The 26,580-nt window shown below is 38.5% G+C and overlaps 1 protein-coding gene across 1 annotated transcript in view; it reads left to right on the top strand.

Annotated features, from left to right (window-relative positions):
• The first annotated feature begins 13,275 nt into the window (after window positions 1-13,275).
• plagl2 (pleiomorphic adenoma gene-like 2) overlaps window positions 13,276-26,580 on the top strand; it is a 44,626-nt gene continuing 31,321 nt past the window's right edge. Inside the window, exon 1 of the mRNA XM_030423522.1 lies at window positions 13,276-13,498. The gene's annotated coding sequence lies outside the window, so the exon portion shown is untranslated. The remainder of the gene's footprint in view (window positions 13,499-26,580) is intronic.

The following is a 26,580-nucleotide window of genomic DNA, read 5'->3' on the forward strand; positions in this document are numbered from 1 at the left end:
AGCCTAATATAAGCAATTTTGATTGAAATATTGCTAAATTCTGATTTGTGTACAGAAACGTGTGACATGAGTCAGGACCACTTTAAACCAGTGAGGGCATAGACAAACACACAGAACAATCTTTCTGACTTTGACTCATAAGATTATGTTCATGTGAGAGTCAATGAAAAAGCAAATTTAGCAACTAGATTAGCTCATTTAGTATTTGTACTCTGAACCAACTGAAAAAATTGATTTACATGATCTTGAAGCTTCTACTTCCTATGCCAAAACAGCTAACACATTGTAATGTATTGCAGAGATGCAATATGATACTTGGATGCCAAGTTACAATAATTTACTCACTTCCTGTGCAAAGTGTCACCCTGCACACCTTGCTTAGATAATGTTAAATAATCAGAGCCAGACCAATATATCTGTTGGGCAATTTTATGGACTGATATTGGCCTCTTACAAGGTACTGGTATTGGCCTACATGTTGTCCAATATGCGGCAATTATATTACTATTTTTTAAAATAACAATACATATCATTTTAGAATTACTTTAGTTTAAGCTGTAAAATATTCTGTCTCCTTCACTTACTTTTGTCACAAGTGTTTGATAACCACTTTTGAGGGATAAATGCAAAGCGTGTGCATATATCGGCCAATATCATTGTTATCCAAATTTTGTACTGTATTGGTATTTGACCCAAAAAGGAGTATCAATCAGGCTCTTAAGTTAAATAATTAGTGATCCTTCATAATTATGTATTTTATGCCCAAAAAATGTAATAAGCACCATCACATGCCCCTGGTTCACCTTAATTTTAATACAGCCATTAAAACTTCACAGGTGTGTAGCTGAGATAAAAATGCAGGCCAAGTTTGAAGATGGATGTGGACTGACTAATGACTACTTCGTTCCTATGTAATGATATAGTAATGACTGCTGAGCAATTCAGAATGTGAAAATGTTGTCAGGCATCACAGCTGCTGGGATCCCATTGCAAGATGGTCTCAAAAGTAATTTTGTGGATAAAAGTCTGCAAGTTTCAGTCTTAACTGAGACATGAAGTTCTGAAAACTTGACACAGCTCATGCAGAATGACAATGTGAGAACACGCTAAAAATGTGCAACTGTTACCCGCACGTTAGTAAAGGAATATTGGAATGTGATGTTATAAGAACAACATGCTCTTAAGCCAATCAGTGCTAAATGGTGTGAAGACTCAGATGATACAAGAAGCAGTGTCCCCAGAGTTCTGTCATTAGAGGTTCTTCAACATGCCCACTTTTTATTGTATTTATATACAATCTCTACAAGACAGAGTCAAAGGCTTGAACACGGAGGCCATGGTAGCTGTATCTCTGTTGGACAGGTAATGATGGCCAATGTTTACACGTACTGTGGATCTAACTGGTGTTCACACATGCACTGCTACCCTGGGCAGTTTGGACATTAGCCAGACGAACTGTATGTGAGAGCGGGCTAATTCTTGTGTGCTACACGTGGGAAAGACCAAGTCCACTGTTCAGAGGTCATGGGGAGATGACATTTATCTGTGAATATAGTTTGCACTGTATTTATAACCAGATGTCGTTAGATGGTATTTTTGTGACATTCATTCGTATTAGCCTTAGAACGGGATGTTTTACAATGTGCTGATGTATCCTGTTTCTGTGTTCTATAGTTATGAGATGGACGCATCAACCTCCAGCCTTCAAAGAGTCACTTCCCGACAGAACCATGCCCTGATGTTTCCACTATTTCTGCAGAGTCGCTCTCTGACAGGTGGCTGTAACTTGATGCTGGTAGCAACAAGGGTCAGACCACTGTTATTCATGTAGGATGTGTCTTTGATGGATACATTTCAATACATGTGTCCTTCTTTTCATATCAGTGTGCTCCTTAGCGGGGATACAATACAAAAAGGAATGGCATCATTTCATTAGCTGCACCAGGAAAATGCTTCAAGTACTGGTCCTAACTGTCACATGTTAGCCTATTTCTTGAGACTATTGCATATTAGTGAGATTTCTTTTTTTTTTTTTAAGCGAATGGACTTTGCCTTTCAATCTATGATCTGACTGGCAGCTGAACACAGTAGAATGTGGGAAACACAAAATGCACCTAACAATCCCTATAAATAATCGCTCACCACCTAAATCTTATCACCTAAACTTCCCATCACCCACCTAAGTCCTGACTTCATTATTTATTTATGTTTTTACATGACAACAGTCCTGTGTTGTCTTTGACAGAATCAATAACATTTGTATGCCCCACAGGGCATGTGAGCGGAGCGCAGAGTGAGTGGGGAGCAGAGCGTGCGAAATATAGTCGGAGTGCAGAGCGAGTTTTAATCCAAAGGCCAGAGCGATGGTGAGAGATGGAGTTTGTAAAATATTTCGAAAAGCAAGCAGACAGGTCATATAGTTGCAACGTCAGGAATTGCTCCCTCTTTTAAATTTTAGCAAGTGTGGAGCGATTTCACCGGAGCTGAATGAAATTTTAGGTGAGTGAAGAGCGGTCTTTGAGCGGAGCTCTCTGGTATAACTTTGAGCGATGGAACGAAGGAGTGAAAACCCACGTAAGCGGGGAGCTGAAATTCTTCCCGCTCAGCTCCACTCACATGCTCTGATACCCCATAAACACATTCAGATGTAACTTTATGTCCTGCAAACACATTTAGTTCTCCATATTTATCCAGTTTTCTTTAATGATCATCATTTTTTCAGAGATGATGGAACTCCTTTCTCTCAGGCCAGGAACTCCAAGGTGTACAACAAAAAGACCAGCAAGTAGAGCTTGAGCAAACTATAGTCAAAAGACATTGTAAAAATAATTTGGAACCATGTAAATTACTCTGAAAGTGACATTTTGCTAACAGGTCATTACATTAGACATTCTTCTGCCTCCACTTCCTCAGACACTGCTGGTTGCCCTCCTGTCGTCCTCTCTGTGACGATGTGCTTCGTACTGGCATGTACTTGATGTTTTAGCTTTATCATATCTAATGTTACCATAGCCAGCTGTTGCTAGCTAACCAGCAATAAGTGACATCAAATGCACTTTCAAAATAATTTCTTAATGCTAACAAAGCTAGCTTGACAGCTATCAATACTAGCAATGGCTTTGTTTGTTGTTTATGTTCAGTATGATAATATTAGGTGTTTACTTATAGGTGAATGAGACATGAGGTCTACTTGTATTCAGATGTTGTGATGAAAATGACACCTTTGGGTTTGGAGAGAGGCCTGGGGTTATTCCAATTTACCAACCCCATCTTTAAAGGGATATTCCGGTGTAAATGTAATCCATGGTCTAACACACCGTGAAACTGTGTTTGACTCCCTCTCGAGAGATCAAGTTAGCAGACCGCTAATTTACGGAGTTTTATCAACCTTAGAAATGACCGCACGACAACAATACACTGCAGTAAATGGATCCAAATATAAACCGCCACCAAAAAGCCACAAATAATGCTCAGAACAGCACCAAACTTCAGCAACAGTACAAATAGGGTCTCAGCACATAGTCCGGGGCATCTAACCTCCGCTAGCTTAGCTGGATTTCTACTGAAAAGCTGACTAAATTTACCACTCTTCTGCAGCAGCTTCCTGTTGACGGGAAGTCCCGACGAGTCGATTACCGAGTGCAGTAGAGTTCCGCGGCTCATGGATGAAAATGTATGATTATGACTCCATGGAAAAGCAATCAAAGTTCATATGTGTCTTACCTGCCAGTTTATAACAGTTATTATCGAGAGCGGACAGGGAAAAGAACGGAATTGAGGATTTCTAACCGCACTCGGTAATCGGGACTTCCCCGACCCGGAAGCTGATGGAAGAGAGTTGAAGTCTGTTTTTAGCTTCACAATAGAAATCCAGCTAAGCTAGCGGAGGTTAGATGCCCCGGACTATGTGCTGAGACCCTATTTGTACTGTTGCTGAAGTTTGGTGCTGTTCTGAGCATTATTTGTGGCTTTTTGGTGGCGGTTTATATTTGGATCCATTTACTGCAGTGTATTGTTGTCGTGCGGTCGTTTCTGAGGTTGATAAAACTCCGTAAATTAGCGGTCTGCTAACTTGATCCCTCGAGACGGAGTCTAACACAGTTTCACGGTGATTTAGACCATGGATTAAACTTACACAAAGGAATATCCCTTTAAGATCATTATCTACTGTTGAGATGCTGAATGAAACAGCCGATAAAATCAGCTTACAATTAGTTTTCATTATTACACCAAGTACAGCTGAATGTATGCACTTCAGTTGTATTAAAAAAATAACATGCAGCCAAAACACCAAAAGATTAAAAGGGGCCTTAATGAGGTCATGGTTGTTAAAAATGGGAAAGTTGGATGTTTGTCTTGTCTTCCTTTGGCTGAATACATAGATAACTCTGTTATTATTTTATTGTTTTTTCATGACAGCATTTTTGATAAATGTTATGATAATTATATCTCTATATCCCATTAAGGTCCAAATTGACATGTTAAAGAAATTCTATTAAACTCTTTAAACAAACTTATTTTTCTTTTTAGTACATATAAAAGACATTAGATTTGAGAGATGCTACTTTAGTTAATTGATAAAAAGTTAGCCCTTATTGTTATCTCTAATTGGACCCTCTGGTCTTAAATATCTTTATATTCCATTGAGTTGTGTACTTAAATTATCCCAAATGTTTCCAACAGTATGCAAACCAGAAATTTCTAAAAGTTTAAATAAGGTAATGGTGCATTTAATTTGGTAATTTGTCACTATAACTTCTGCTTCTATAATTTCTGCCATAGTCATGTAGTTGCATTTTGATCAGTGATGGTGGTTGTTTAAAGATGAAGACATGAAGTCCCATGATCCTATGCTATTTATGTCTTTTGTTTTGAATGAGAGACCCCTAGTGGCAGAAATTACATACTGTGCATTTAAACCAAAATCAATGTGTGTTTTTGTCAGTCCTTCACAATGATCGCTCTGAGATGTTTTTTACTCAGGCCTTTGCTTTGAAGATACTTAATCCCTCCACATCCTCCAGCTCAGCCAACCCAGTCTAACATATTCTTTCTTTGTATTCAGTCACTCTCGTTTTTCTTTTCTCTGATGCTCGACAGCTGGCTGTTCTTTCCCTCTTTTACTGTGTCGTTCTCGGTCTGCTCCTCCCCCATCCCTTGAACACACACTGTTTTTCATTGTTAGAGATGACAGCAATGATAACAATGCAAAGAACCACAACTCACAGTCGGAGAAATGAGAAAAAGACAGAGAAAGAGAGACTTCCTTCAGGTGAAAGAATGGCATTGATTACAACCACCAAATGAAACATGAAAATGTACACCTTACTTTACTAAATTCTCCCCTTTTATGGGATATGGATATGGTTATTGTCATGGCTTTTTATCATATTAGGCAATCAATGGTACAGTTTTCAATATACATGACATGTACATGTACATGTTTTTTTTTATGTATGTCTGACTCACTGTCCTGTGCTCTAACAATTTCATTTCCCTTTTTGAATCTAAAAGTACCTCCAACACATAAGACATTACTATGTGAAGCTTCTAAAGAAGAAGGTTACACTCGCATTTCATAAAAAACATCTGCTGCTGTATATATGTCACTCAAGTCTCCCTCTTCCTTCCTCTCTGTTTTAACCTCCGCATCTGTCTTACTTGCTGTTGCTGCAGAATGACAGGTCTAGCACTCTGCCAGTTTCCTTTCACAACAGACAAATAAGGTAGTCAACCTCAAAAAAACTGTTGACCACTCTGTGTTGTTATTGACAGCCTTGACTTTCAGTTAAGCTGAAGGCTATGTGGTGAGCATGCCTGGTGTTATTTCACAGATCCAGCATCCAGAGACCATATATATATATAGAAGCAACTAAAATCTTCCAAAGCACAGTTTTTCCACTAAGAGCTCTTTTAAACATATTAATAAAGATTTTTTTTATATATATATATGTATTAATTAAAATTAAATTAAAACTTGATCAGCTTGAGAGCAGTTTAGTTTAGATTATGAGAAAACAATCCCAGCACTCTGATAGCAAGATTTTATTTTTTCCTGGAAAGTTTTACCAGGAATTAGAGGTGTTAGGACAGTTAGTTAAGGAAGTGAAGTGACTTATGTAAAAATAAAATCAATCCAAAATAAAAGCATTAAATCTTCAAAGAAAAAATTATTTTGATAAAGAGGTGTTAAAAACACAAACCCAAACTAACAAAATATTGACAAAATACTTCATAGTTTTTTCTCTCAGCTAGGGTCCCACTGTGACAGCAGTGCCCCTTAGTGATGTGTTTTGAAAATATATACTTTTTCCTTTTTTAAGCTTTAATTAAAAATGTGATCTTGCATACTTCTTGGACTACTAATGTTAAATTAAGAATATTACACATATACAACAATGAAATAAGCTGTAAATATGATTGAACTGTAAATTCTGTCAGCAAGGGTGTCAAAAAATACTGTAAAAGAAGACGGCATGTGGCATGTATTAAACCCTGTCTCACACGAAATGAACAAAGTAGGGAACAAACATCATTTTGGCTCAAAATATTTATTTAGAGTTGTTCCAAAAATAGCCAAACTAAAAAAAAAACTGTTGACATAATGCCCATATTTTATTGTATTTTCTTCTCAGCTCCCCCTATGAAAGTGATGTGCTTTAATGAAATAGATATAAACTAGATATAACATAAAATTGAACATGAAAAATAGCAAAAAACTGTTAGGGTTATAAGGGTTAGGGTTATTTCAAAAAGTACTTCACTGGAAAGATTGCCCTTGCATGAAAATGGGCTGTCAGAAGAAAGACACAGGTCATTTGGAAATGTCTCCTATGAGCAGAGAAAACAGAGAAAAAGGGCTGTGGTATGCCTTTCTGCTCAAAAGGTAGAAAACCTACAACAACCAGAATGCACTGCACGGCAACACACCAATAAACACTCCTGGTGTTTGGTTTTGACTCCAAACAAAGTCCGTATTGACACAGGAAAGAGTAGGGTGGCCAGCTTTAAGGTCACAAATAGACAATGAACAGGATTGTGGTTCATATTTGATCAGCACTGCCTTGCTTTACAGTCTGATAAGATTTCTCTCTGCGTCTGTTTTCACAGTACAGAAAAAATGTAGTGGCGATTTCCGGTTTACAATCTTTCTCTATTGCAGCTAACATATATGAGAGAGAAGGGGTCTCTCCTCTCCTTAGTGACGTAGATAAAAACATAAAAAGTGTCCAACATGAATGTAACAAAAAACAAGAAAACAAAAAACAACTCATTTGGTTTGTACTATACTATTGTGATACAATATTAACAAAACTCTGCTAATGAAATAACTAGTTTTACTTTAGATCTCATCTAAGCCAGGATCCCCTTTGGCAGCAGAAGGCCTTCATGACGTAGATGTGTAGCTGGTCAGGACACTCCATGTTCCACCCATCCACCTTATCAACCTGCTGCAGATCACGGGAGCTGGCTGTCTGCGGTCTGATACTCCACCTCGTCATAGAACCGTCAATATCAGCTGAGATAGACGTCCCTTACCATTTACTCTGTGCTTCCAAGAAAAGATCAGAAAGCAGATGTTCAGTTGTTACATCATATGTGATCATAAGCTATCTTTCTGTGCAGAACCTCTATGCTCCATGCACTGGCATGTTGTGGAACATCTGTTTTGGTGTAAACACTTTATGAAACAAGTAGTTTGAGCAATAATCACATTGATTTTTAGGATGTGAGAGCTGTATTTGAATCAGCCTTCACATACAATGTAAAAAGTCACACAGGAATTTAGTGGAATCAGCTAATCGTTTCTCACTAATTTGAATTGAGAAGTTGTATTTATTTGAAGTTAAATAAACTTTACATTTCTAGATTTTATTTTCAGACCATTTATTAAACATAGTTATTCTAACCTGAAGTGTTTTGACATGAAATAATGAGTTGTAGGACTATACTGTACATTGTTCAAAAACAAAGTTAGCATATTAGCAGGCTTCCCAGCATGCATTGTTTGTCAGTTAAAGCTCTCCTGAGAGCTTTTTTTTTTAAGAAAACATACATAATGGAACTTGCTTTGTGTCTTTAATACATTTTAAGATTATTCATGGTTGTTTCTATTCACAACAAAGGCGAGGTAAGGTAACTTTATTTGTACCCGAGGGTAGATTTGGTTGCAGTTAAGAAGAATTGGCTGCTTACACGCACACAGACAGCATTTACAACATCGACAGAGACAGTGACAGTGACATAACAGTGACAACAGTGCTCCAGACATGGAAACATGGATAAAAAGTATACAAAAAGGTATTAGTATCAAAAGACAAAAGATAAATACAGAATACAAGCCATCATGGCAGATACAAAAAACTAGGTCAGAATAAATAAATAAATAGATTAAGAAGGCTGTACAGTCCATGAGTTAATAAGTTAGTGTGTTCCCTAAATTACTATTTAACGTTTTGATGGCTGAGGGAACAAAACTGCCTCTGTATCTCTGAGCAATGAAAACATTGTTAACCATGATAAAGGCAGGTAAAGAGTCTTGCATTAAGTCTTTACCCCTTCACAGTATTAACTGAGAGGTTGGCTGAAAGCAGTGTCTGATGCTGTCTATAAGCCAAGGCTGGAATAAAGAAGCTCCAGTAGGAGAAACCTCAGCTGAACTGTGACTCTCTGCAAACTGAGAAAATGTCAAACAAAAAACAAAAAAATGGTTTGTAACATTCATTAATATGAATAAATAGTTGATTCTTAATATCTTAATGTTTCACAAAGCACGGATTTAAACTGACTTTGAACTAAATGAACAACCTAAGTTACCTCAAATATTGAAGGCAGCAGTTGAACTTTTAGTTTAGTATTTATGGAGCACTTTGATTTTGGTGGTGCTGTGCTACTGGATGGTTGAATGATGGCCATTTATCACAACAACAAAGTATTCTCTAAAGACTCTGGAAAATAAATATACCCCCAAATCCTGAATTCCTGAGACAGAGGAACATTAGAACATACTAGAAGAAGAACAAAACTGAGCGGGAAAATCCTGCATGTCCACAATAGGCGTGAGTGCCATGTCTATGCAACTGGAAGAGAAGATGGTGTCCCTGTCTCTGTACTTTGGCGGTTTCCTCCATCCTTTCTGAGCTGTTTATCACCATCTCCGCTAATGTAAACTGCCCATCTGTTTTAACCAAAACACATAAAACACACACAGTCATTTCCCACCCCCCACACCCTGAAAGTAGGGATTGCTTGGTACTCTGGTGGTGGCAAGGAAATACACAACAGATGTGAACAATTGTCCCCCTTACTAATTGCTATTGTGTGCATTGATGCTAATTTTAGGTTTGTGCTGATGTGGCCAGAACTTGATTAGTGCACTTCTGTGTATTTGATTAAAACTTTGAGTGTGCACGATTTTAAAGTGATGTGATATAGTGGTATTGAAATATGAGCTGTGAGGTACAGAGTGTCAAAGCAAAGAGAGAGAGAGAGTAGTTGGAGATCTGACTACTGTTATACAGTGCCATAAACAAACAGGCATGTTTCTACTCAGTGCCTGATGAAAGCTTTATTTAAGGGAGCCCATGGCTTGCCCTGGTTGTCTCATTAAAGAATTTGAAAGGCTGGCTTCCTCATCCCTTACAGTGCATCTAATCAGGACTGATTAGGTGTGTGGTAACCAGAGACACTCAGAGGGGTGGGGCTCTGGAGGCGGCTCCTGTTGTTGTGCTCAGTGGGTGCTTTCTGCATGTGAGGGGTGTCCTAGACAGAACAATATGAGAGAAAGTCAGTGCCACAACATGATGTGGGATAAAAATCACTGCACAGGTATATTAACACACACCACCATGCCACTGAAATCAGCCTGACTATGGTCACACCAGCTACACTGTGCTCTTTATCCTGTGATACTGCTTCACACTATCTATCCTAAACCTCCTGTTTCTCTATCATCAGTAACACTTTATGCAACATTATAATGGCCAGCCAAATCATGTTTATAGATGAACTACACAGTATTTATGAACTGTTTACAAAGTCTTATAAACATCAGCTGCAACTTTATAGTAAACGATCGCTTGTTATGGTTTATAACGCATTTAATTGTTATTTAATAGTGAAATGCCTAAATTTGAGCTTACCATTTGCAGAGTTTAACACACACATCATCTATTCTTGTGCAGCTTTAAATGTTTTCCAGCAGGGTTGTCCAAAGTGTCGTAGTACAGGTCAGAATGACACTATATTGTAACAGTGCAATACAAAAGGCCCTCCGAGGGAAAGACCCTGTTTTACAGCATCCTGCAGGAGTAGGACGATCATGACAACTGCATCTGACTGCAACCAATCCTGAAAGTGTGAAGCGAGGATTAAGACATCATTTTTACATTCAAACATAGCATTAAAACATTCTGATAAACACAAATCATTTGACATTTGTCTATTAATGACACTGTTATAATTCAATACTAATATACAAAGTAGATGCTGTTTTATACTCATAGTCATTTTATCTTTCTATTCATATAGAATATAAATAATTGTACCCATCTTCATTTATCACAGGCTTAACAACCCATTGTCTTTGGTTAAGTAAGATTCATACACTTTAAAAAACTTTATGAAGTTGCCTTTACAACTCATATTGAATGCCAATAGAGTTTGATGAATTTGTTTTAGAGTAGCGTAATGTGACATATTTTATTTAAATGTATTTATTTGTATTTCTTTAAAGGACATTTTATTTAAATTTAAAATGATGGATTATTTTCTAACATTGGCCTCATGCAGAAATCTTTCTTTTACATTTATCTGAAGCCTGCAATATAATCTGAACATCTGATTTAAACATGTTGGTCTTAAATGTCTTACTCTTAATGGATTTCTATAATTCACTTTGCCTAGATAACTTTATCTGCCTCACCCGTCCAATAATTTTCTCTCGGGCTGCTTTCAAAAAATAAATGTTTGATTGAGGACAGAAACCAAGTTGACTTTTTTTTTTTTTTTTTTCCTAAATCAAATTGAATACCAATCACTGGCTTATTCTATTTTACTTTAAATGCCTCCACATCTCCAGCTCTCCACCAGGCAAAATATAGAGTGTCTAAAATGTTTTGGATCCCGTTTTCCTCCCACTTATTTTACATTTCAACAGAACCTCGGCTGAACAGTTCCCCTTAGATGAGAACCAAATTCTACTGGACCAGTGGAGTATCAAAATAGCACCTTTTGATGTTTGGTTCAAAATGTTGCCTGTTCTCAAACGTGTTTTTTCGCCCCCAACTCATCTAAAATATGTCTCCATCCCTCACTCCCACAAACTGTGGTCACCACACTGCAGCAGCAGGTAAGCCCATCGTGCTTTAGGAGGCATTTCGCCCTCAATAGCTGGGATTTTCGAACCCGCTCCTCTGTATTGAATACGCCGAAAGGCTTTTGATGCTTTCATGTTCGGTCGGACATGTCGGAATTATGACAGACCGATAGATTACCAAGACTAATCATAACATTAATAAACACAACGACAGTTCCCCTCGATGTATATATGTGTATAAATATATAAATGTATTGTTATTGTTATTATTATTATTATTATTATTATTATTATTATTATATATTATAATAATAATAATAATAATAATAATAATAGTAATAATAACAACAATATGCTATTATTATTATATAGTGGTCTGATGGAATTTAAAGTTGCCTGGTATTTTTTTTAACAAGGTTTATTTGATAACTTATGAAAAGCATCAAGATCTGGCACTGGAACATAAAGAATGTTATCGACTGTAAGTCAGTTGTAAACTAAACTAACATGAAAATAACCCTGCGTTTCTACTGTTAGTGTTTCATGAACTATTATCTGAAATAGCAATGAAGTAGACGGGCAACCGCATTTTAAAATATGAGCAGCACTTGAAGGCAGCATTATTGAAGACTCCTGCTCCCCACCCCCCTACCCTCTCTGCACAAGCATATTCACCCTGCGGGCTTGGTGGTGCTGGGAAGAGGTGGTGGGGGTTAGGTTGATGAGGAAACGGGTTGATGTGCCCTGGAAGTAATCCCCCCACCCCCCACCACCACAACCGAAAAAAGAAAAGAAGAAGAAGAAGAAAAAAGGGGAAAAAAAGAAAGCGCAAGGTGGGAGAAGCGGGACTCCCACCAGTACCACCGTTAGCCTTGAACACGTGGGGATCCGGGGCGCATCCACCTTCATGCTGATGGGTGCTGTCTGCTTTCTCCATGTTGACACTTGTTGACACATTTAAACAGAAGGAAAACAATCTGAAATTGCAGAAGTTATTCAAGTAGCCTACGTTTTTTAGGCAGGTTCTTCTTCTTCTCCTTGTTCTTCTTTTAAACAATTTAACAATCGGCATTTAAAAAAATAAAAAAATACAATACAATAAAAAAAACTGGTGTGTATGCGCAAAAGACAAGTGTTAACTTTTATAAATGAGGAAAACCTGAGCACTGAACAGGGATTAGAGATCGTAGTTTTAACATGTCTGCATACTTTCCGTTGTTAAAGAGTTCGTGAAATTGAGGTGACACCGCGGTCATTATGAATATGCACTGATTCCTGCTATGACGCTTTGTTTATAATTTCAAGTATAACAAATAAACAAAAAAACGACATTTACTGAGGAGAAAATTCATTCATGTTCATGTAGTAGCCGAGTCAGTTTGCCACTAGAGAAAAGCCTATTATTTATCTCATTTCTGTTTGCTTTCAGAGACAACACGAATGTTGATAACACAAAGCCAGCTAAATTATACAAAACTAATAAAGATAGCGCCATTTCATCAGGACGAATCCCGGGACTTTATCAAACAATGTGTAACATTTAATAACTGCAAAAAAGCCTAGAAAGTTATTAGAGACATTAAAATATGTTCAAACAGTAGATGATGTTGTCTATTAAACCTTGACTATAGGCAACAATATAAAATTAATTCAGACATTACACGTTAATGTGTAATATTTCAAAATTGGCTCCGCAATTTTATTTGATTAAAAATACATTTCGGTTTTTATTATATTTGAAAATTGTAATGTTTTTTCAGAGGCCCATTCTGGAGGCCTGTAAACTGCAGGTGAATAACAGAAATGTATCGCTGGTCACTGGGAGGACTGGCTGCAGGCTGCTGAAAACCAGTAAGCTGTCCCTGGTTTAAAAAAAAAAAAAAAAAAAAAAAAAAAAAAAAAAAAAAGTTTGTGAAAGTGGCCTGACGTCACACTCCCACAATGCTTACCGCCCCATAACTCCGCTGCAGCCTGAGGGGAGCCAGACTGACTCTCAGGCCCCGAATATAAAAAAAATATTGAAAAAAATAGGAAAAAATTATTAAAACACGCAATCGAGGGGAGAAAAGAGCGGGGAGCGGTGGCGTGGGCTCTCCCACGGCGGGTTTGTGGTCCGGTCCGGGATGGAAGGTTGCCGGGGCTCCATGTGAGATTGACTAATGCGGTGCTGGAAACTTTTTGGTGGGTAAACTACTCTTTTTTTCACTAAGACCTCATAATGTGGCTGCACGTCCTGGCGTGTGCACGGGTGCCTTTTAAACTACTTTACGAGCTTTATATCAACTCTCAGCTCGGTCACTGTGACATATCGACGTGCGCGACACTTGGAGTGCCGTGAACGTGTTGTTAATATCGCTGTCGGACTTTAGCGTAATTTCTGCTCCTTTCTGCGGCAGCGTGGAAGGTTCTGGGTATTTAACTTTTAATTACGCGATCGGCTCCGTGCACCGCGAGGCTCTTTGCTCGATAAATATGTTGCAAATGCGAATAAGTGAAGTTGTAAAACACGGCGCACTTTGTCCAGCGGGCCTCGCTGTTTACGTCTGATGTCCTCTGGAAGTTTTCGGCGATGTGGTGAGTTTTTAAGAAATTTCCGAGTACTTATAAATTGTGGCATGCCACTTCAGAAGGGGGGGGGGGGGGGGGGTCCGTGGTGTGGTGTTAGTTTGCGAGACGAGAAAAACTCTGATAAAGGGCGCTGTTAAGTGGAAGCGGCTCGGTGTGTGAGTCCATCTCACGGTTCCATCCAGTAAACTGAGAGTTGTGTGTCTGATATTCAGGCGTTCGCCGAAACCTTGAAGCCATTGTTGTTGACTGAATGTATATTTAGCCCTCCACTAGGTTATCTACAGCCTCTGTCATGTTTTGTCGCTGATCGGAAGTTTTGTGTCTCTCGCCTGCATGTGTGAGTCTCTGTGAGAGAGAGTATGCGCTTTTCCTTGGAAGCGGGTAAATAACAACCGAGACCCCACGAAAGGGGGGTTGGGGTTCAAATCTGGGGGTTCACTTTATTCACTTGTTATTGATAGCTGTCTTGACTGTAGGCTTCCACTTTTTACACATTTGTTGTCGATCAGGAGTGTGGAATTAAGCCAAGTGTACTGCTGGGGTAATTCAAAGTAGGCAGACCAATATTCATTAAGATAAGAAAATAATGGGAATCAAAAGTAGTTTGTTGAGCCCTAAGAGGAAAACTGGCTACATTACAGTTGCTCCTACAATAGAGAATTAAAAATTAAGTAAGGATAAAATGTATACAGTAATACAATATAAACTACCTGTGAAGAATGTGTTTGTTAAAACTATAACATGTGACTACTGTATACATATATATTTACATATAGAAATATAAGTTCTATTAGAAGTAGAACTGTAACTACAGTGTAGATAATGTTGAGTAATATGGTTATTGGTAATAATCAACACGTGTTAAGAATATAAATAATGAATGAAAACAACAGTAGAATATTGCATGTGAAAATGAACTTGAATATACTGCTCCAATAGGAACTGTTTATTATTTAGGTGTTTTAGTCACTGCACTATCATTGTATCATTTATTACTGATGTTTGTTTGCTTGTTGAACATGGGGCTTGCACACAGAATGCACTTGATGACATTTACATGTTTTCATGACATCAGCTCGGCCTACAGCAGACATCTTGTGGTTACAGGAGTTACTCATGTTTAAAGACCTCTTTAACCAAATGGGAGATTTTCTCAGGTAATTGATTTGTTTGTAAAATGTCACACGAGTGAAAAATACCTTTTTTGTTTGGGTTTTCTCAAACCCAAATTGAGATCTTCAGATTACATGTTTTGTGCCCAAAGACCAAAAACCCAACTGTATTAACTATCACACAAAACAAAGGAGAACAAAGTCCTCAAAACTGACCAGTTGGACTGGTCAGCTGTTATTTTTGTTTGAAAGAAGACTCCTTAATTGGTTTTCCAAAATAGTTGCAGATTTTTTTTTTTTTCAATTGACTAATCGACTATTTGTCTTAGCTCTAGATTCCACCTGCACAGGTCAGTTTTTCATGACACAGACCCTCCTTCTATAGGACATTCAACAACATCAACTTTGCTTGTCGTTTGATTGACAGTAATTTTATGAGATAATTGTGTAAGATAGAAAAAAGAGGCAGTCCGTTTTTTAGGGGTAAGTGAAAAAAATGAATATTTTGAAATCAAAGCAGAACTTCTTGTATGGCTGCAACACTAATGAAATAGATGAATATATATAGTGCTACATGCCTTAAAAGTTCCTTCAGAGTTCCCAAAGATTAATGTCAAAGTGACTTTAGGTGGGTTTTTTTGTCTTCCACCCCTGCAGCAGCGTTAAGACATGCACAGTTCCATCAAGGCCTCCAGCTACATAATAAGGAAATGGAAGTGAGTTTGTCACGAGACAATGCCTTTGCCGCTGCCAGTTGTAGTGGAAGTTGAGACCCATGTGTTGATCTCTCACTATAACAACCCTGTTTGCGATGGACCCGCTCCACGGGCTTTAACAGATTACATTTCCTCCAGAGATTTTTGCAACATTTGGAACATTAAGTGAGCTTGTTTGTGTCCTTGTGCACCTGTTTTTATATGCATTGACAGATATACATACATATACAGTATCTTGTGTGATTAGCGTTAATAGTTGTACCAAGCTTTAAATGACCAGAGGTCAATTTGTGAGAATAAATTCATTCCAGTGTGTTTCCCTAAGTGGAGAAAAGTAACACCGTAGAGCTCTGTAAACTGAACAGTTATTTCACAAACATTTGACCAAATAACTGCTGAACAGTTTAAGTGTTAGATTTTTTTAAATTATTTTTTCTTTATCTGTTACTTGTAAATACTTTTTTCACGTGACAACATCCTGATGATTCATGTTACTCTGCTGCTCGAGCATTCTTAGCTGCTCTGCTCTCCAAGTATTCTCTGCCGGCTCCATTGAGCCAGCTTCTTCTCATTAACTGCCATGCATTGCCTTACATTACTTCCATGCCCCTGTGGTTGGAGGCAGCACGTTTCATGTTTGCCTTTGTGATTGAGTGAATGTGTTTGCCTGTGAGAGCTTGCACACATGCTTTTGGTGAGATGGTCGATGTGTGCGTGCATGTGCGTGTGTGTGCCTGCACTAATGGTGTGAGCTTGTGTGTTTGTGTGAGAGTGAGGGAGCTGTTTTTGAGCCCAAAGAGAGGTCTTCTCCTCTAAAAATCCCCCACAATTCCTTGCACCTCTGCAGGCAGCGGTGGTAATGGCAGCAGAGACAGTGGTGGCGGCAGCAACAGCAGGCTGATTTCCATGAGAAAAGAGCATCAGTTGGGTTAATGGGAGGGACAGCCCTCGGAGGGGACAAATGGTAGTTAATAACCAGGGAAGAATCGGAAAAGCTCTGATCCCTTTCTTTGTACTTCTTCACCTTCTAGAGGCAGGGATGGGATGGGGTGGGTGGGGTGTAGAGTAGATGGCTGAGGGAACAAGGGACACTGGGTTCATGCTAGAATGGATGTTTTTTGCTGAAGGGCTGCAATAAGATTGCACTATTTGTTATTTTCTCTGGACAGCGGGGGGAAAAATCTCAGAGCCTGAGAACTGGAACACAATATGGCATTGCAGAAGAAGAAGTGTGTGTGTGTGTGTTTGTGTGTGTGCAAAGGCAAGGGGTGCAGTTTTTGCATTTACACGTTCTGTGTACTCACCTGTACATGTTGTTGTGTTTACATGCATGTGTGTTCTGTCATTGGATGAGCAGGGAAAGATTTGATTTATTTTTAAATGTGAGTTTTCACATAGTAGCTGCTGGTCATTTAGGTCACTTTGAAAGAGGGATGGCTGGAGAAAAGAGAGATGCTTGATCGATATATGTTGGTTGTGGAAACAGTGTAAGTCAGTCAGATTCACAGAGATAGTCAAGAATAAAGAGTCGTTGCTCCTTTTATATCTCCAGCTCTTTCCAGTGTTGATGATGTTTCAGAATCTCCACAGTCATTACCTGAGTGCAAAAATTTACATTACCTAATTACCTAGAATAGAATAGAATAGAATAGATTTGTTATTGATCCCAGACTGGGAAATTATTTTGTTACAGCAGCGGTGGGTCCGCAAAAAAAATATTTGTCTTTTCCATCAAACGAAAACGCTAAATGTGTTTGTATTAAGTCAAGTAGTAAAGGTTCTACTACAGATGCTTAACATGTTGAGAAATACTGTTTATATGCCTGAAATAAGAAGTATTTAAAAAATGCATTGTTTTTGTACCAGTACTGGAACTCAGGAATACCAACAAAAGTGTACCATGCCCTACTTACCAAGTCCTTCTCCCTTATAGCTAAGTGTGCTAAATTGTGTTTTCTCCCATAGTGGGGTTTGTCTTTCCCTGCAGCTTTGATTTTATTGCAAGCTATCAGTTTAAACGGGGTTCTTCTTTATCTTTGTAACTTTAAAAAAAACAAAAAACAAAGTTACATTTGTCCTCTCATAAATCATCAATTAAATACACGTCATAGTTTTGCAGCTGTTGACTTACTTGGTATAGTACAACCAGCAGCAACCAGCAAGTGCTCAGTCTAGCTAATGTTAGCAAACAACAGAGGTTGTCGGGAACTTTAAACGTCATCATACTGAACACAGAGAGTCATCTACTCACTAATCCCTCTATTCTAACTATAACTTTTCAATTTGCATTGGATCAATGTATAATAACATGGATATAGTATAGTGTAGTAAGAAGCATATTTGTGGTGATGTGACCATGGTGTAGTTCGTTTATAACCTAGAGTTAGAGTGTTCATTTTTGAAGATTATCTTGCTGAACATAATGTGTAAGTATCATAAGCTTGTGTTTTCCAGAGAGCTTATTTTCTACAATAATCCAATTGAAAATTCCCATAGGCTTTTTGTCAAGGAGAAACTGGCATTGCTAACGTCAGGGTTAGCCTCCAAAAACATGTAATCCCTGCAGCACTCTATTAGCTATTAACTAGTCTAACACTAATGCTTTATCAGATTTGATGATAAGCTTTAAATGGTGAATGTCAGGTCATTTTAGCAAACTTTAAGTGGATAATGCTGAGTCACTGACATTACTGAGTCAGATGCTGATTTTATGGCTGTTTTTGAATTGGTGTTGCACTGTGTTGTAGTATCTACCATTATCCCAATATTGCCAGCCAATTGGTGTTAAATCATCAGTAGGTTATGTTGGCTAATGTTAGTGAAAGTTACAAAACGGTAATAGATATTACTGTCTTAATGACAGTATGAGGGTGTTGAGTTCAAATTTCTCTTTGTAAGTTAATGAATCACATACATATTGCCAAAGCATTGAGTTAATTCACATATAGGTAGGTCTACAATTGTATAGAGAAATGGTAACACCTATTTGTTTCATTATTTTACAGGAAAAATTGCACTGATTCATATCATACATGTATGAACATTATCGCTATTTCACATTGAATTATTGTTTTTTTTTTTATTTTGGATAATGTCTAATGGTTGCAAACACATGCACAAAACATCACCGTATACCCTCGTTATAGTAAATACAGCACTATATTTATTCATTACATTGAATTGGCAGCCAGGACAGAGAGAAGAATGATACTTTGCTGCGAAATGGACTGATTGAAAACAGACATGTGAATGTGCAGTGCAGCACGCACGCACACACACACACACACACACACACACACACACACTTGCATACACAGATATTTACAAGACTAATTAAAGTACAAAAACAACCTTCACATCTTAATTTTTGTTATGCATAGGCACACAGTTAATAACACAGGCTGACATGCTCTAATTGACTCTCCCAGAGGCTTTTTGGATCAGCATACATTCTGATGGGCCCTGCAGTATGCTGGTCAGAAATAGTAAGAGGATGCTAGATGCTTGAACCACATACTGCCACTTTTCCTTGTGGATATCTTTCTAGGAAGAGCGAGGCAGCTGTGGCTTTTCAGAACCTAGATCCATCCATCAAACAGCACCCATGGTTTACAACATGCAACACACACACACTCTTTCCTCTCCCTCCGCTCCCCCTCCTTTCCCTATTTCCATGTGTTTTAATTTCTTTCCCTTTTCCTTTTCATGTCTTTTTCTTCATCACTCTCTTCTGAAACTCTGTCCATTCATCCCTCTCTGTTTTGCCCCTCATCCCTCTCTTCAAGACTAAGTTTACAGCCCCCAGGGCACTTCCGCCAGGCTGTCTGCAACAGATTTATTAATAGGCTTTTCTCTCTCTGCAGTAAACACAGTGTTGGTTTAGGGGTCGTCTCTCAGACACTGATAGACTTGTACTTAACCTTAGTCACTGACTGACTTGGTAATAAAGGAAAGTCTGTTGGTTGCAAAGATTCTACTGCAGATTAAGTCATAGAGGGACTGCTGGAAATAAACACAAGATGGAATCAGGAATGACTTGCAGATAAAGAGCCAACAAGGTTTGCATATTTGGTGATATTTTAAAGCCTCTTTTATTTTTGCAGATTCAGAGTGTGGTGACTTGAGAGGACAGGATGGCATAGGGGTTGTCATATTGCAAAAGTCATGTGGAGGGATTAAATTGTGTGTCGCAAGTGTGCAGTGTTCACTACAACCTGCTGATCACTGCAATATGCCTCAGCAATTGACAAAATTGCAAAGTCCATTCATCCTTTTTGTTTTGGAGCTCTTCATCACTTAATACAATCCATCAACAGATGGAGTTTACCCTTTTGTCAAGGAATTGTAGATGTTGACTTTCTGTTTTAGCAAGACTTCTAATCCAATTTAAAACAGCAGTTGACAAACTTTCTCAACTGACCGTTCACTAAACTCTAACAGCATTTAGATGCTGTTTCTGTTATGAGCCTGTTTCTACTGTGAGTTAACATCCATCCTTGGTGATTGCAAGCGTTGAGGACACATTTGCGATCTGATCACTCAGACCACATTCAGAGGTGGTCTGGCTGCATGTGACCACATTCTTTTAGCAGTGTGTACGCACATGTGTCCTGGGCCACACTGAAGGACCGCCTACTCAACTGACGTCATCTGTAAAAGAAGAAGAAGCTAGGTCCACAGGCAGAATGGCTGATTTTGGTTTGATTAACTTAAATGAAATGCAAATCACCTTATTCTGTCAGTTAGCCGCAGATGTTTGTGAACACACTGTCTGTTTCAACTGCTCCAACCACTGAACTAGTAACCACAATATCACCAGACTCGCTTAACAAACCACACAATTTTGAGTTTTTGAATGAAGAGAAACAAATTCTAAGTCATGGGTGTCTTCTTGTAAATTGTTGTTTGTCTCCTTGTAAAAAGTGTCAGTTTGTGGCAGCATGTCTGTACCAGCCTGTCTGCTTCTGTGTCTAAAGGTAGTCTTACTTGCCAACATTTAGCAGCTGAACACACTGTTTACACTGGTTTCACCATTTACACTCCATTTATGAAAGAAGAAACATTTTATTGATGCTAAACAAGTCACATTTTACAAATGCACTAAGCAGTAACCGATATAGGCTACTACTTTGTCCCCTGTGGAGAAAGTCCCCAGACTCCCTTGAAAAATGGCTCAATTTTGTGAGCTGTTGAATGAGGAGAAACTTTATAAACACATTTATTTGGAAGTGATATTGGATCACACGTGGTCACTTGAGACACAAGTGGAGGTGCATGCTAATGCCATGTTGGAAATGATGGACTTAGAGTTGTCCCCTTGTGATTGGATCATTAAGGATGGAAGTTACAGTAATTACCAGGTTTCAACAGCCGCTCGAAGACTGTTCACATTTGTTCAACAAAATTGTCCCCAGAGGCCTGGAGCACTTCTGTTGTTGCATTTGTTCTTGGGGTTTGTGTGTTTTTAACTTCACCTCATTTGTGTATTTGAAGGTTTGTCTTAAGTGAAATGTTTTTAGCTCTTATAGCATGTGCATTCATTTAGTTGTGTTGTGTGTATAAGTAGCGTGCTTCCTATATGCTGTGCATATACATATAGGATAAAGATTTTTTTCTTCATTTGCTGGTATTTGGTCTGTTTGGATGTGATTTGCACATGCCAACCACCAAAATTTCTTTGTTGTCTTTGAAGGAAAGTCCCAGTTTTGTGAGTTGTTGGGAGAAACTCTATAAACTATGAGAAATGCTATCTCTTTACAAATTCTTAGTTATTCAGGCCTTCCTGTAAATTACATACATTATGTTTTTCCTTCTTTATGGAAAAAATGTGTCCTTTGTCCAAACATGCTGCCTACTACTGTTGGTCGGCCTGTAAAACTGTAACACTGTATCAACAATGCATCGTCTCTGCCAACAGAAAGATGTCCCTGTTTATTTACATATAGAGCAGATAAGTGAGATCAGATCACAAATTGTCACTCAAGACACGGCATTGTAATGAACAAACGTACTCAGCTGATTGACTGGACGGATGCTAACATCAGGTATAAAGAGGCTCTTTGACTGTCAGTGCTCCATTCTAGCATGGCACAGCAGACTATGATACCAGTGGCAAATTTGGCCACAACTCAAGTTTATTGTAATTTCGATCCTTTGCACTGCCAACAGCTGTGGCTGTAGGCATTACGTTTTCTTGTTTTCAGTTCAAGACTAACTGGTCTGATTTTGGCGGTCAAAGGTAAAAGTCACTATGACTTCAAGAAACATGTGACGTGTGTCAGAAAAATATCTTTTGACAAAATATCACAAAATGTGTAATAGGATAAAATTAAGTGATGATGTTTTATTTATCAAAAAGTTCTAATGTCAACTTCACTGTCACTAGGGCTGACTCAAATGGTTCAAAACTTACACCGTTGCCATAGTAATTTACAACCAAATAATTTTTTTATGCATTGCATCAAAAATCCCAAATAACCCGCAGTAGTAGTAGTAGCAGTAGTGCAACATTATTCATTATGCATCACATTAATTAGGGTTGAAGCCCAAAGTGCAGAACTCTATTGATTTTAGTGCTGGTTTATTATTATTATTTGTCATAAGCCACAGCTCAAATTGCCATGAGCGGTGACCAGCAAGAAAAATGAAACTTGGCCAAATAACTGAAAATGGAGTGCAAATGCTTTTAACATATTATGAGCCAAATCAGGCACAAGGAGGCGCTATAATGAACAAAACAGCATTTGTTTACAGACACATTTGCCAAAGAAACACATTGGGCTCTATCTTAAGATAAACCACACACAGTGTCATTGCAAATGTCATTGCTAGTTTCAGACGCAGTTATTATTTTCATGCCCAGTGCCCACGTTGTGTAAATAGCAAATGTAGCTCCGCCCATCTGTGCATCCCTGGGCGTGTTGGTCTTCAGGCCTTTTCACACAGAGCTGCCGCGTTATCTCCACAGGGAAGGCTAGCCATTTCTTTGCCTTTGTTTGTTCACACAGAAACAAGCAGCTCTGGCGTAAAGCCGCTCCAGTGTGTCATTTCAGGCGTGACGGTACACATCATGGCGTTGAGATCCGTGTGGTTTGTTTCAAGGTGTTTCCCCAGTTTTTACCGTTTAATCTAAATATGTATCGGCCGGCTGGTTATAATCATATGGATGATGTCATAATGTGTTGTGACTGACATCCTGACCCACAAAACATCCTGGAAAGTGACAAAGATACCTTTTTTTGCGCTACATTACATAATTACATAATCACCATCAGTAAACAGGATGCTGTCTGACTCTATCACTCAAAGTTCACTGAAGTCTCGGTCGGTATGGGCTGACCGCAATACAAGTTGCCCGAGATAGTAACTACAACAATACAATAGTGGAAGGAGACAGCCTGGCTCAGCTGCCGGGGACAGATGCTGTATTTTGGGCGGAAATGTGATGAGGAGTTGGTAGGACAGACAGGATGACAGACACTTTGCCACGTATAACTGCAGTATTTTTTTTCTCTCATTTAAGTTGCCAAAGACAACGCCAGTTACCACATTACTGTTGTTTGGTCCTGTAACATAGCATTGTTGGACATTTTCTTTTATTGAGTGAAGGATCTGTTTAGCTGTCAGACTGAACACCATCTGACCAACACACTCTTGATCCATGCCTCTGGCTTTTCCATCCACACAGATGCCGTCTTGCCCCTGATACTACCTCCAGAGGTGCATCAGAGCTGCAGCGAAACTGTCCGCCATCTCCGCATTCATACTTTCACACAGACAACGATGCAGAGAATCTGCGCATGATTCCTGCACTGAAAGGGCATTGTGAATGGTGCTTTTAAGTGAGGGGTGGTCAAGTGCACTGATGGTGGATTACTATCCTGAGGCAGCAGAAAGTGACGGTGTCATAGACCAACAAAAAGCTGGTGTAAGGTCAAAGGCACAGTCTGTTTCCTGCTATTAAAAAAAGCACATTATTCAGATAGTGAGATGTGTCTACACAGGCGGGCTAACACCGTTCACACACTCCGATTTTATGATTTGAGAGGCTGCTTTCATTTATTTGAAACATGCCATGCACACAGTAATGTCACTGTAACAAATAGCGTGGCACATTTAACCAGCAAAACTAAAAGCTGTAGTTCTAAGCTCTCCAAAGGAAACCAGTCAGGAGTTTTAAGTAATCAATGAAGTTTATCAGCTGTTGCTCGTGCTCAAATGCTCATGTTGAGAGATACACAGATGGTTTCTGCTGCTGGAGGATCGCTGCACGTAATGACATCAATATTTTCCTCATTAAGGACGTTTTTCATCCTCTCATCCCACCTGTTATTGATCAGGATGATTTTTTACTACCCGTACCCCCTGATCCACAGACTGAGAATAGCCCACACACAGAGAGACGCAGCAGCGCTCCTCCTCTTCCTCTTCCTCCTCTTCCTCTTCCTCTTCCTCTTCCTCTTCCTCCTCCTCCTCCTCCTCCTCCTCCTCAGTTAAATATCAGTTTATTTTTTCTTATGCAGTCAACAGAGTTGTTGATGGGACATTTGATTGTGAAATAATGACCCTTAGCAAAAAGTAGTATACTTGAAGTTCATTTTATTAAGTATGCTTGAGTATAAGTATAAGTATAGCAAGTATACTATGGACCGTGTACTTGTAGCGTACTAGAAAGTATACTAATTTAATACTTCTTCAGACTAAATTGGAACATTTTAAGTTTATAAAAGTATACTTTAAGTATACTTCATAAGGACATTTTAAGTTTACAGAAGTACACTTTCAAGTATAGAACAAGTACACTAATCTATATACTACTAGTGTACTAAGTATACTTCTAGTAGGGGTGGGTGGATCGATCCAAATATCGATAATATCGATACCAAGGTGAGTATTGGTATCAGATCGATACTAGTGTGATGGGATCGATATTGTTTGTTGTAGTTTCTCTTCTATAAGTTCAGCAAATCACTTGTATTTCTTCACAGAGTTTGTGTGATCGCAGCATCTCTCTCAGTCCGCTCAATGCGCAGTGCTCCTCTCCACCTCTCTCACTCCGCTCACTCAGGTTCACTCTGAAGTATGAATATGGCACAATATAATAACCCTTTTGTGTATCTGTTGAAGGAACGTTAGTATTCCTATTTAGGTTACATGCAGATTATAGGTTATAGATTTAATTATGTTAAATATTATCTTCTTATTTGGCTCAAATCTTTGTCCTGTGTTTTATTATTATCATAATCATGATCATCTAATTAAAGGCAAAAGTACAAAATCATTTAATGATCAGGAATTTCAAGTAAAAAGTATCAGTATCAGTATCGGTATCGGCAGTACTGGCCCTGTAATTACTTGGTATCGGATCAATACCAAAATTTGCAGTATCGCCCACCCATAACTTCTAGTCCACATTTTAGTTTATTAACATGTAAGTTTATAACGGGGTAATACCTCAATGAAAATGTGTGTAGTGAAAAACATCTTTATTCTGTTAACTTAAATGTAAGCACAAGTCAATGACTTGACCTTAATCTGCACTTACATCCAAATATACTAAGTATTAGTACTTGTAATTTGGCAAGTTCAAGCCAGAAATTCACCATTTATCACCACACACATCACCTGCTTAACAGACGGGAAGTCTCTCCCAGAAAACACCCCTTCACTCACGGTGCCAACATTTTTATCATCTTTGTTAACTCGACACAATTTAACCACAGAACAAGGATGTGAATTAACCCGCAACCATCTTACACATCATCTTATTCACAACCACATTCACGAACCATAATTACACCAATAACAACAGAATACCCAAGAGTCTTTGCACCACAGTCCACAAGGGGCGTTACAGTATCCTAAAGTACAAGTATAAGCTTTGGTATAAGTGTAAGTCTAAGTATTAATGTACTTAGTCTTAGACTATTCTTTATACTTTTCAGTATAAGCCAAGTATACTTCACTATACTTTTCTTAAGTATATAAAATATAGTATATAAAAAGTACACTTCAAGTATACTGCCTCAGTTTTAGTATAAAATAAGTATACTTGTTGTACTTTTTGCTAAGGGGAGGCAGATGGTCCAGCAGCTGAGGATAACATCCCTGTTCCTCAGTGAAAACAAGTGTTACTCTTTAATATGTGTCAGGTCCTGATACACCTGGCCCTTAAAGGGAATGGGAGACCACACTTAGATTGGTTTAATATATGTTCCGCCCAAAACACGCCCATGACGGATTCAGAGTCTAAATACCACCTCTTTGTGTCGAGATTATCCACCATTTAACTAGCAAAGTGGACTTGGACATGCCCTGAATGCACTAGCGCGCTGTGCGTTAGACCATCTAAATAGGGCCCAGTAAGTCAAATTTACTTTTTCTTATCTTACTCAATCAATAAGAACATACTGCTATACAGCATTGTGTGACAGAAATACACATCTCTGTCATAAATGAGCAAGATCAGTCAACAAAACGTGGCTGCTATCAATCAAAAATATTTTTGCAATTTTTTTTTAGGATAAATTGCCAAATAACAACAAGTCCAATCATCAGAACACTTAGATATTTCAAGGCTGAGGTTGGGAATGGGTCTATTGAAGCATTTCTGTGAAAACCCATGGGGGGCGCCACAAATGCAAAAATTCCCAAAACATATCTTCAGGCTGAATTGGTTACATCGTCTAAAAATGTTTGATTCAGGCCGAGGTTGGGATAGGTCTACCAAAGCGCCACAAAAAATTAATTTTTGCACCTTAGTACCTGGTGGATATTATATGACAAAATGACGCCAAATCGTGCTCATGGTGCAAGTGGCTTATTTTTGACTGTTTGAGCTTCTTGGCCTTTAGTAGGCTTGAACCTG

This window comes from Sparus aurata, chromosome 7, assembly GCF_900880675.1.
Source record: "Sparus aurata chromosome 7, fSpaAur1.1, whole genome shotgun sequence".
Lineage (NCBI taxonomy): Eukaryota > Metazoa > Chordata > Actinopteri > Spariformes > Sparidae > Sparus > Sparus aurata.